The following is a 9,568-nucleotide window of genomic DNA, read 5'->3' as shown; positions in this document are numbered from 1 at the left end:
GATCACAGGGAGAAAATAAAGTCTATAAAAAGGAAAACCAATGTAGCCACCACTGCAATATATTACATTTTTGCCCTTGGGGTTATATACACCTTCAACGCGTTATGCTTTCAGATGCAGTAAAAGGGATTTTAACTGGCATAGCAGTTACTGGGATAAAACGTAAGAGGCCTGGATTGTGACCCCAGCTGCTGCAACAGTAATTGACTTCACCTGCTGACCCCCATTCCTACACATGACCTACTCATTGCTACTGTTCTGTCATCTTCCCTGCAGTTTCCATTCAGTAATACAAAGACCCCTATGCTGTGAGCGATGCTGGCTGAATGACTGGCCACCCTGAAGAGAAGAGGAGAGTTGCAGTCCTGAGGTAAATACAGGTGGTGTGATTATAGCTGATGGAGCTTTGTGTGCAGATTTCAAAAGGGCAAAGTGTTCCCAAAACTTGCAGCAGAACATCTCCGGGCCTGGGGGCACAAAGGGAACAGTAAAGTTATCGACACAGGCCTGGATTTTCCTCACTGGAGCCTGTAGACCTGCAGCCTTTGGCACCCAGAGCAACATTCCCGCCCTGCTAGGATCATTTTATTTAAGAAATACAATAAAATATTTTAGAATATCGTGACATTCTGTACATAAGCTTACATAAGATTACTATTTATACAAATGATGGGAAAAAATGGCCAATAAGAGTGAAAAGTCACCTCTTTATGTCTGCTGCCTATAGACACAGGCCTACTGTGCCAAATTGTAAATGCAGGCCTGCATAGACATGAGATAACAGTCACTTGACCATATACGATTACATGAGGACTGCCACTGTCATTTACGTAAATGGGCAAAGCGGTGGCATCTGAACAATTACTTGCGGTTCGGAATAGATTATTGTCCAGCAAGATAGATGCATTCAGAAACAATCATGTATCCTGCACCGCAGATAATCATACCATATATGATTACATGAGGACTGCCATTGTCATTAACGTGAATGAGCACAGCGGCGGCATCTGAACAATTGGGGTTCAGGATAGATTATTGTCCCGCAAGATCCCTGAGCGTAGCATAAGCCCCCATGTGAATGCAGCCTTTGATTATCGCAAGTGACGCTTACATCATCATGCAATTGATGCATGGCCACGCCTATGCTCACACACTACAGAAAATAGACTTTGCTTATGCTAGCCAACCAAAAGAAGCAACATTTGTTTTACACAACCATCTAACAGATGGCACGGTAAGCTGCTTTTGTAACTATTAATATATAAAATATCAGTTTGTAAAGCCAAAGAAATCAATGAAACTACTGCTCATGACATGACTATCACATTTCTGTTCTCACCCACTTTCAGTTGGCTGCGTTAGTAGACATGAAAGAGTTAAATGAATATGGTTCACCATTCAGATATGATTTCATATATCTAAGCAGTTTTTCATCACTTGGTGTGAATTAGAATTTTTATTCTCCGCTGTGAATTACAGTTCAATTCTCTCCCGTTGAACCATACAGCTCCCATTAACTTCAGGAAACACCTGGCGCCCTTGTTACTGTAGCTTAAGTGGCTGGTGGATTTCCGCCAGGTCTAAATTTAAAAAGAGCTATGTAACCTGTAAGCCAGTAACACATTATGATAGGTCATTGGACAACCCCTGTTGTGAAGGGACAAGCCCCCCCCCCATTGACTGCTCAAGCTCCCTGGCCCATAGCCTCATTTGTTACTATGATTGACAGGTGAGGAAGGAGGTAACTGTTAGTGCAGCTGGGTGGGAGATGGGTATAGTTAATGTGGATATAAAGTGAATAGAGGCAGCAGCCAGTTTAATCATATGCTGTGTCTGCTAAACAGCTAGGGGTGCCAGACTTGCATCTGGAGCCTACCATTAATCATAATGTAGATTTAGAGAAAATTATATTCTGTAGAGGTATAAAGGTTGCCACTGTCTCTACAGTTTATGTAAACCCAAAATCTATTTTCAAGTATGTTTGACATTGTGTCGCATTGTATACAGTTTTCATAAGTATTTTTTGTGTGTGAATCTCTTGCAAAGCCTGGAGATCCTGGCAGTAACAGTGCTTCCTATTGTAGGCTGACAACGCTAAAGGTGCCCATACACCTGCCGATTATCGTACGCTAATCTCGGGAAATCCCGCGATTGTACGATAATCGGCAGGTGTATGGAAGTTTCTACTGTAAGGTCGCACGTCTTTTGTCTTACGAGCAGGCCCGAAAACCCGCCGAGAATCATACGATTGTCGGCGGGTTTGTGGCCTGCTCGTAAGACAAATGCCGCAAGGGCCGGTGTGCGCAAGCGCACACTGCCCGTTCAGCATTGCAGTCATCGGAAGCCCGCCCCTCAGCAGGGTGGGCTTGCGATGATCGCAAGTACGATCTGCCTGTCCAAGATGGGCAGATCGTACGTTTTTTTAATTACCTGACAACCATCGCAAGACAAAAGTCTTTGCGATGGTTGTAAGGTGTATGGCCAGCTATAAGGTCCCCACACACCTTACGAAAATCGTACGATAATCGCGGGAAATCCCGCGATCGTACGATTATCGTAAGGTGTGTGGAAGCCATGCGACCTCTACTACTGTAAGGTCGCACGACTTTGAACTTACGGACATGTTCGAAAACCCGCCGAGCATCGTACGACGTTTGGCGGGTTTGTGGCTTGTCCGTACGATAACGACAAAAGTCTTGCGATGGTTGTAAGGTGTGTGCCCAGCCTTAAGGTGCCCATACACCTTACGATTATCGGACGATAATCGTATGCAATCGACTTTTCTTCCGATAATCGTATGTGTGCATTGCAGTGTCCGACCGACATTACTGTACAATCGTACGACTTTTGACGGTCAAGCATGTTTGAAAACTTTGCTAGATCGTACGATTGCCGTAAGGTTGCTGGCGTTTCCGTCCGTCAAAAGTCGTACGATGTACACTGCGCTTGCGCTAACGAAAATACGGCAAATCAATTACCGCATTTCGTCCCAGGTGCTTTTGGTTAATTACGGCTAAATGATTCTTGCGATCATCGGGGCAGGATGGGGCTGCCGTACGAAAATCGTACGACTATTCGATCATCGGACGAAAAGTTTCGTCCGATAATCGTAAGGTGTATGGGCACCTTTAGCCACTGCCTGCTAATTAGGAGCAGCATTGTCAGCCTGCTGTGCAAGCAACTTCAGTTGGTCTATCAAATCGGATGCACAAAAATAATGACTGATGTATGAAATCTGTATACACAGAGGGATGATGCCAACATTCTGAAAAATAGGTTTAGGGTTTATGTACACTTTAAAGGAAACCTTTGCTGGAAGACACCTGTAGGCTGACATTGCTGACCTCCTTATAAAAATTGCTAGTTAACTGGGTTTAATTGTGACACTTGACCACATTCAGAGCAAGTGACTTGGAACAAACATGAAGGAAATAAAGTCAACTCTGTGTTAATATGAGTTGCAATTACATTCTTAGTATCTACCCCCCTGGATGTTAATGCCCAAAACTGTTATCACCCATGAAATGCTGCACATTAATGCGCACGTGGTATTCAAATGCAACAGAGATGTCTGAATGGGTGCCATTAGCACTGCCTGCCACTCTGAATCCTGACTATCTCACTTTTTAGAGCTTCCTTGGTAATAGAAAGAAATACACAGAACTTAGTATATATTACTATTATTACTTTTGCAACCAAAATTGGGTAACTGCTACTTTATACTTGTTCCAATTCACATAACATGCCTTTAAAAAAATATTTAAAGGATAAGTTCACCTTTTGCAAAAATTACATGCTGCCCATATTCCCGCATCTACCTAGAGGGAGGACGGCTGAATGCTGTATGAGGTGATTTAATGCAGTTTGAAGTCCAGCCATCCTTCACCATCTCTCCTAACTGAAACTCCCTACCTCAGTGCGAGCGCTGCCTGGGAGAGAATGTGCAGAAGCCTGGGCTTTGCAGCTGTGATTGAGTGATCACACTTGCAATGCTTTCCAGGCCTGAATGCAAATATTAAAGAGATGCATATTTTTTTATATATTATTATTTATGCATTTCTTTAATTTTTGCAAAAGTTGAACTTATCCTTTAAAAAGTGCTGCTTAAATGTACTCTTTTCTGAAAACTCTAAAAATGAAGTATTTTTTTCCCCGGCTATATAATGTTAAAGAGGGGGTTAGGGAGTTAATGTTCACCATAATGAACCCTGTCTGTATTGTGTGGCAGGTCTCATTATCGGTTGTAAACTAGATTTGAATACTGTCTGTCCTAACAAAGGGTTAAGGAATTGGTCATTTCTTTTGAACTGTAGCAGATAGATTTTAGACTTTTTTTGCTGCATGTCTAGAGAAATGTTTGTCTGTCTGCAGGAATAGTTTTCTGATAAGTTGGATATTGTCTAAGTTGTGGTGATCATTTTTGTACCTGCCATGTTGCTGTTTGTATAGATAAAAAAATTCCCAATATCCATTTAACACAGCAACATATGCAACATATGCTGGTCTTAATTTGCTGTCATTTTGTCAGAAAATGTGATAAATGTCCAAATTTTTAACAATGTACACATTGTACCCTATATATATATATATATATATATATATATATAAGCAAATATTAATGCAGTTATGCATTAATTATACGGGGCGAATAGGGTAACCTAACTCTCCCTCATCTCCACCATTTCTTGGTTCTGCAACAATGTGTTCAGCCACTGGGACCAGGAAAACAAAATCCTTTTTAAACTCCAAACCAACTTGTCAGAGCATACACAGGGTTATACACTCCCTGCTCAATCCCATGTGATAGTGATGGGCCAATTATGAGTCCTCTGTCATTGTCACATGGGTGGGGCTGAGTATTTCAGTTTGCTCCAGCGGCCAAATGGAGCTGTGTGGTAGTAGGCAAAGGCTAGTATATTCTGCTTGGTGGGGATTTTAATTGTATTTTTATATAGAACTAGCATTTATATTTCTATTGGTCATACCATTAGCCCAGTAAAGCACCATTTAGACTGGGAGAGGGCATGGCAATAAGGTTCTGCTGCATTCACATGTGCTGACCGTGAGCAGGAGGAGAGAACAGAGAGCTGGCTGGGAATATGTACTTTACCAAGATGTACTGCTGCTGGCGTATGCTCATCTGGATGTAGAGTCTGGCAATGGTTGCTGCGTCACAAAAGTGGCTGCACAGAATTACAAAGCCTTAGGTAACTGTTCTGTTATATGTGTGGAGTCCAGCTTTAAGATTAAACAGGACAGTAATTGTAGTGCCTTTTAATTTGTCAAATTCAGAATATATAGTAGACTGTAATCTTCATGTTTATGAAATAACAGCCTTAATTATAGTCATGTTGGAACCTTTTGCTTTACTGATCGCTTATTTAAAAGGATAACTGTACTAAAACTACAGGTTCGGTTTTTTTTAATGGCTGGTTCGCTAGTGATGTATGGGATCATATATCTCTACCTTATTTTAACAGCCCCTTATCTGTAATGACCTAAGGCTATGATTCAGCCTCTCCAGAACATTTAGGTCAAAACAGCTTTATAAACTGTCCCTTAATGTGACACTGAACTCAAAAGATAAATCTTAAAAACACATTCTAGTACTCTAACTATTAATAAAACTGTATCTTATTTGTGTATCACTCGGCTGTAGATCCTCCAATCATCTCTGAATTGGTGCTGACACTCTCCTTCCTTCTGGAGGGGGGCTACTTTTGTTCCCCATGGTCTCTGTGTGTGTTGTAAAGTAGTCACCGCTCCAAGCTCACTCCTGTGATGGACCACAATCTCATGTTTAGTTTACTAATTTGTATTGAGATTGTAATTTATCACGGGAGTGAGCATGGGGTGGTGGCTACTTTACAACACACACAGGGACCATGGGCAACAAAAGTAGCCCCCCTCCAGAAGGAAGGACAGTGTCAGCACCAATTCGGAGATGATTTGAGGATCTACAGCTGAGTTACACACAAATAATTTTTTTAAATAGTTAAGGTACTTGAATGTGTTTTTAAGATATAACTCCTGAGTTTAGTGTCAGTTTAGGCTGGCTGTACACTAACAGATTTTCTTCATTCAGCCTGCTAGCTTAGAGAAAAAACCAGATTCCTCCACCCAACGCTAAACAGAGTGGATGAATCCCACTGCTGCTATTGTATTCTGACAGCCGATAACTGCGGATGTCCGAATACATGAACAGTGACAGGTGGCAGGGCCATCCACAGTTAGAATTTCTGCCAAAAGGTCCAGGTATCAATGGACTTTTGTTCTTGTGGACGTTTGTGCTTCTCTATCCAAACAAATCTATGGCAATGGAAAAGCAGCTTGAAGCACAAAGTCAAAAAGAGGCCAACTGCAGGTCAAATGTACCTGTCAATGAATTCTGAATGATCACAGGAGGGTCTAAAGGTGCCCATACACCTGGCGATTATCGTACGATAATTGGCAGGTGTATGCAAGGCGTGCGACCGTTTCTACTGTAAGGTCGCACGTCTTTTGTCTTACGAACATGTTTCGAAACCCGCCGAGAATCGTACGATTGTCGGCGGGGTTGTGGCATACTCGTAAGACAAATGCCGAACGGGCTGGTGTGCGCAAGCGCACACTGCCAGTTCAGCATTTGTCTTTCGATGATTGCAGTAACGATCTGCCTGTCCAAGGTGGGCAGATCGTACGAGCTTTTAATTAGCTTACAACCATCGCAAGACAAAAGTCTTGCGATGGTTGTAAGGTGAATGGGCACCTTTAAGGGTCTGATATCAACAACCCAAAGCCCTTCAACACCGGCCCTTAATATGGATGAAGACCTTTTGTACTGATATGTAAACATGAGTTTTTAAAGATACATGGAGTGGAATTTATAAAAACTGGAGCAGACAGAATCTGGAGCAGTTAGTTGCCCATAGAAACCAATCAGCATCCACCTTTCATCTTGAAACCATAACTGAAGAAACTGAAGAGAGAAGCTGATTGGTTGCCATAGGCAACTTTTGCAGATTCTTCTGCTCCCGTTTTGATTCCCCCCATTATTTTTCAATGTATAAATCCATATACGCTGCTTCTGTAACACTGTTAATTGACAGTGCTATGGATGCACTTTGTACTTTTCTACATAATAAACATTCCTCTTAAAGTGTAAAATGAACATAGTACGTAGTCGGGCATATATGATTATATTTAAAGTCTTTCAGTAATGCAATCCTTTAAAGGGTGAGTGTTAGGTATTTTTCTTTTTTAATTTTTTAGATTTTAACAAATGTCAACAAATGGCGGAGACCGGACCCGTCCTAACTCTGCACATCTGTGTAGGTCCGGATGTACCCGGATGTGCAGGTTCTGGTGTTCGTGTGACCATGTGAAATTGCATGCAGCCGCGTCCTCCCACTGGGAAGAACAGGCTGCTGCGTGCAGTTATAAGCAGCACCTGTACACTTCTGGGATCAGGTTATTTTGCAGGCGTGCACGCCCATCTGAATGAGCTCTTAAGGCATAACTCCAGACAAAAATAAGAAAAAATAGCCCATGAAAAGATATGTTTTAAAGAGCCACTTGTTTTGCAGTAATCGCATTCAATACAGAGCTCTACTTCTTTTCTGCCACTAGATGTCCTCTATTTTATCATTCAACCCACTTCATCTGAACTCAGGTGTCATGGACCCGCCCACAACCTGTTACTGGACAGTGAAGAAGAAATGCGCAGCCATGAGCTCATCTCTCGTATTTCATTATATCACCATTTTACCTGTCAGCACTTTGTAATTGGCTCTTTGTACTTCTACTCCTTCTCCCAGAGCTCTGAGAGGCTTATACCAAGTCAAATTTAGGTACTTATACTGCTTGCATTAAATTAATTTAATCATGTATTATTGAACACAGAGCCTCAAAAATGTATGACTTTTATATCTGCTTAGCATTCACCTTTAAGGATGAACTTCTGGGAGGTATAAATACGCCATTTAATCTAGTTATCTATTAATGAAATCATGAAATGTATTTTGCATGCAGCTAGTGTATGTACCTGAATCTGTCTTTATATCTTCGTATCTGGAGCTCAAGACTGGCTGAACAGAGTTGCAGATGCTTTGACAGGTAGAACAGAGTTCAGCTTTCAAATGTCCCAGTTCTCGGCTTCATGATGTGGGAAGTGTGATACAAATACGTGTTTACAAAGTTTCCTCTTTGTTTTCTTGATACATGAGCACTGTGCGTCTGTTTATATTCTTCATTTGGCGCTGATTATGTCCTAATTATCTTTATTTCTGATGGCTTCCAGATATTCTGCATAAACCTACAGAATGATTTGGGTTAACATTACCATGTGAAATAAGAATACCTCTGCTGAATCTTCACCAGCTATGATCATGGAGAGGTTTTGAAATTCTGCTGCGCCAGCAAATATTCCCTTTAAAGATCAACATCTAGTGTTATGTTCTCTGTTCCCCCTGCAGCAGAATTCACAGCGGGCACTGAGCCCAAAGTGGCCTACAGTGTATTCTGTAATTTAGGTGAGCAGGAATTTGAGCAGTTTTCCAGAGTGGACAGGCAAAGCACAAAGAAGGCAAAACCCCACAGGGCTCTCTATACGTATGTGATTTGTTTCAATGCAATATATGGCAGCAGTAGCGAAATGTCACAGTGTGGTATTACCCCCATGTATGCTGAAACAAGGTCTGCTAAAGGAAAACTATGGCATGTTTTTAGTCTCTTCACATTTTTGAACTATTATTATAACATTTACCTAGTAATTATATATGCATGCTGCCTTGTGAATCCCCTGTGCTTGACAGATTACAAGCACAGGGATTGCAAAGGCCAATGCTACTTCACCAAAGTTGTCCCTTTAAGGGTTTGTTCACATTTGAGCATGCCTTAGCAGACCCATATCCCATCTGCTACAACGCTACATTTTAGTGGGCAGCTCTGACAGTGCGCATTATACGATCACACACACTGGTGGAGCTATCACTGTTTACATTTTTCCTTTTTAAAAAAAAACTTTATGTGGCATGTACAATGTGTACACTCCATTCAGGTACCACACAGCAGTGTGATGCAATGTGTGGCGACCTGCAGAGACATCCACTGTAGTGCGAAAAAATGCGGCATGTTGGCATTTTTTCCACACCCACGTTGTCATGTGAATGGGACACATAGAAACAATTGTTTTCTATGTGTCCTAGTGGTGACCTACATTGATCTGGTGCATTAAAAGGCAGATCATCGCTCTATTGAACCTAGCGGTGACCTGCGTTGATCCAGTGCAGTAAAACGTTGGCCACCACTCTATGTGTGAATGGGTCGTAACACACCCTATCACACAATGCACCTATTGTGCCTTACCATGCACTAACTGCATTGACATTCGTATTGGTTGGAACAGTTTTCTTGGATGATATCTTTATAAATATTGTTTTCTTTATGGTATTTATTTATATGTTTAGTGCTACACTGTATTAATATTGGAGCTGGTGACACATTAATGTTCAAGTGTAGCAGCTTTGCATATTGTTTTAACTTTAATTAATACAGGATTAGTGATAAGCACAGAAAGTAGTTTATTTAA

At 41.5% G+C, this 9,568-nt stretch overlaps 1 protein-coding gene across 2 annotated transcripts in view; it reads left to right on the top strand.

The window, feature by feature from the left end:
- Positions 1 to 284: 284 nt before the first annotated feature.
- TLK1 (tousled like kinase 1) overlaps positions 285 to 9,568 on the top strand; it is a 136,908-nt gene continuing 127,624 nt past the window's right edge. For both annotated transcript variants that reach the window (XM_018569579.1, XM_018569578.1), the window contains exon 1: positions 285 to 343. The gene's annotated coding sequence lies outside the window, so the exon portion shown is untranslated. The remainder of the gene's footprint in view (positions 344 to 9,568) is intronic.

The sequence above is a fragment of the Nanorana parkeri genome, unplaced genomic scaffold (genome assembly GCF_000935625.1).
Source record: "Nanorana parkeri isolate BGI_ZX_2015 unplaced genomic scaffold, ASM93562v1 scaffold1361, whole genome shotgun sequence".
NCBI classification, from domain to species: domain Eukaryota; kingdom Metazoa; phylum Chordata; class Amphibia; order Anura; family Dicroglossidae; genus Nanorana; species Nanorana parkeri.
Note: the sequence above shows the minus strand (reverse complement) of the source record. Positions and strands in the feature narration are given on the sequence as shown.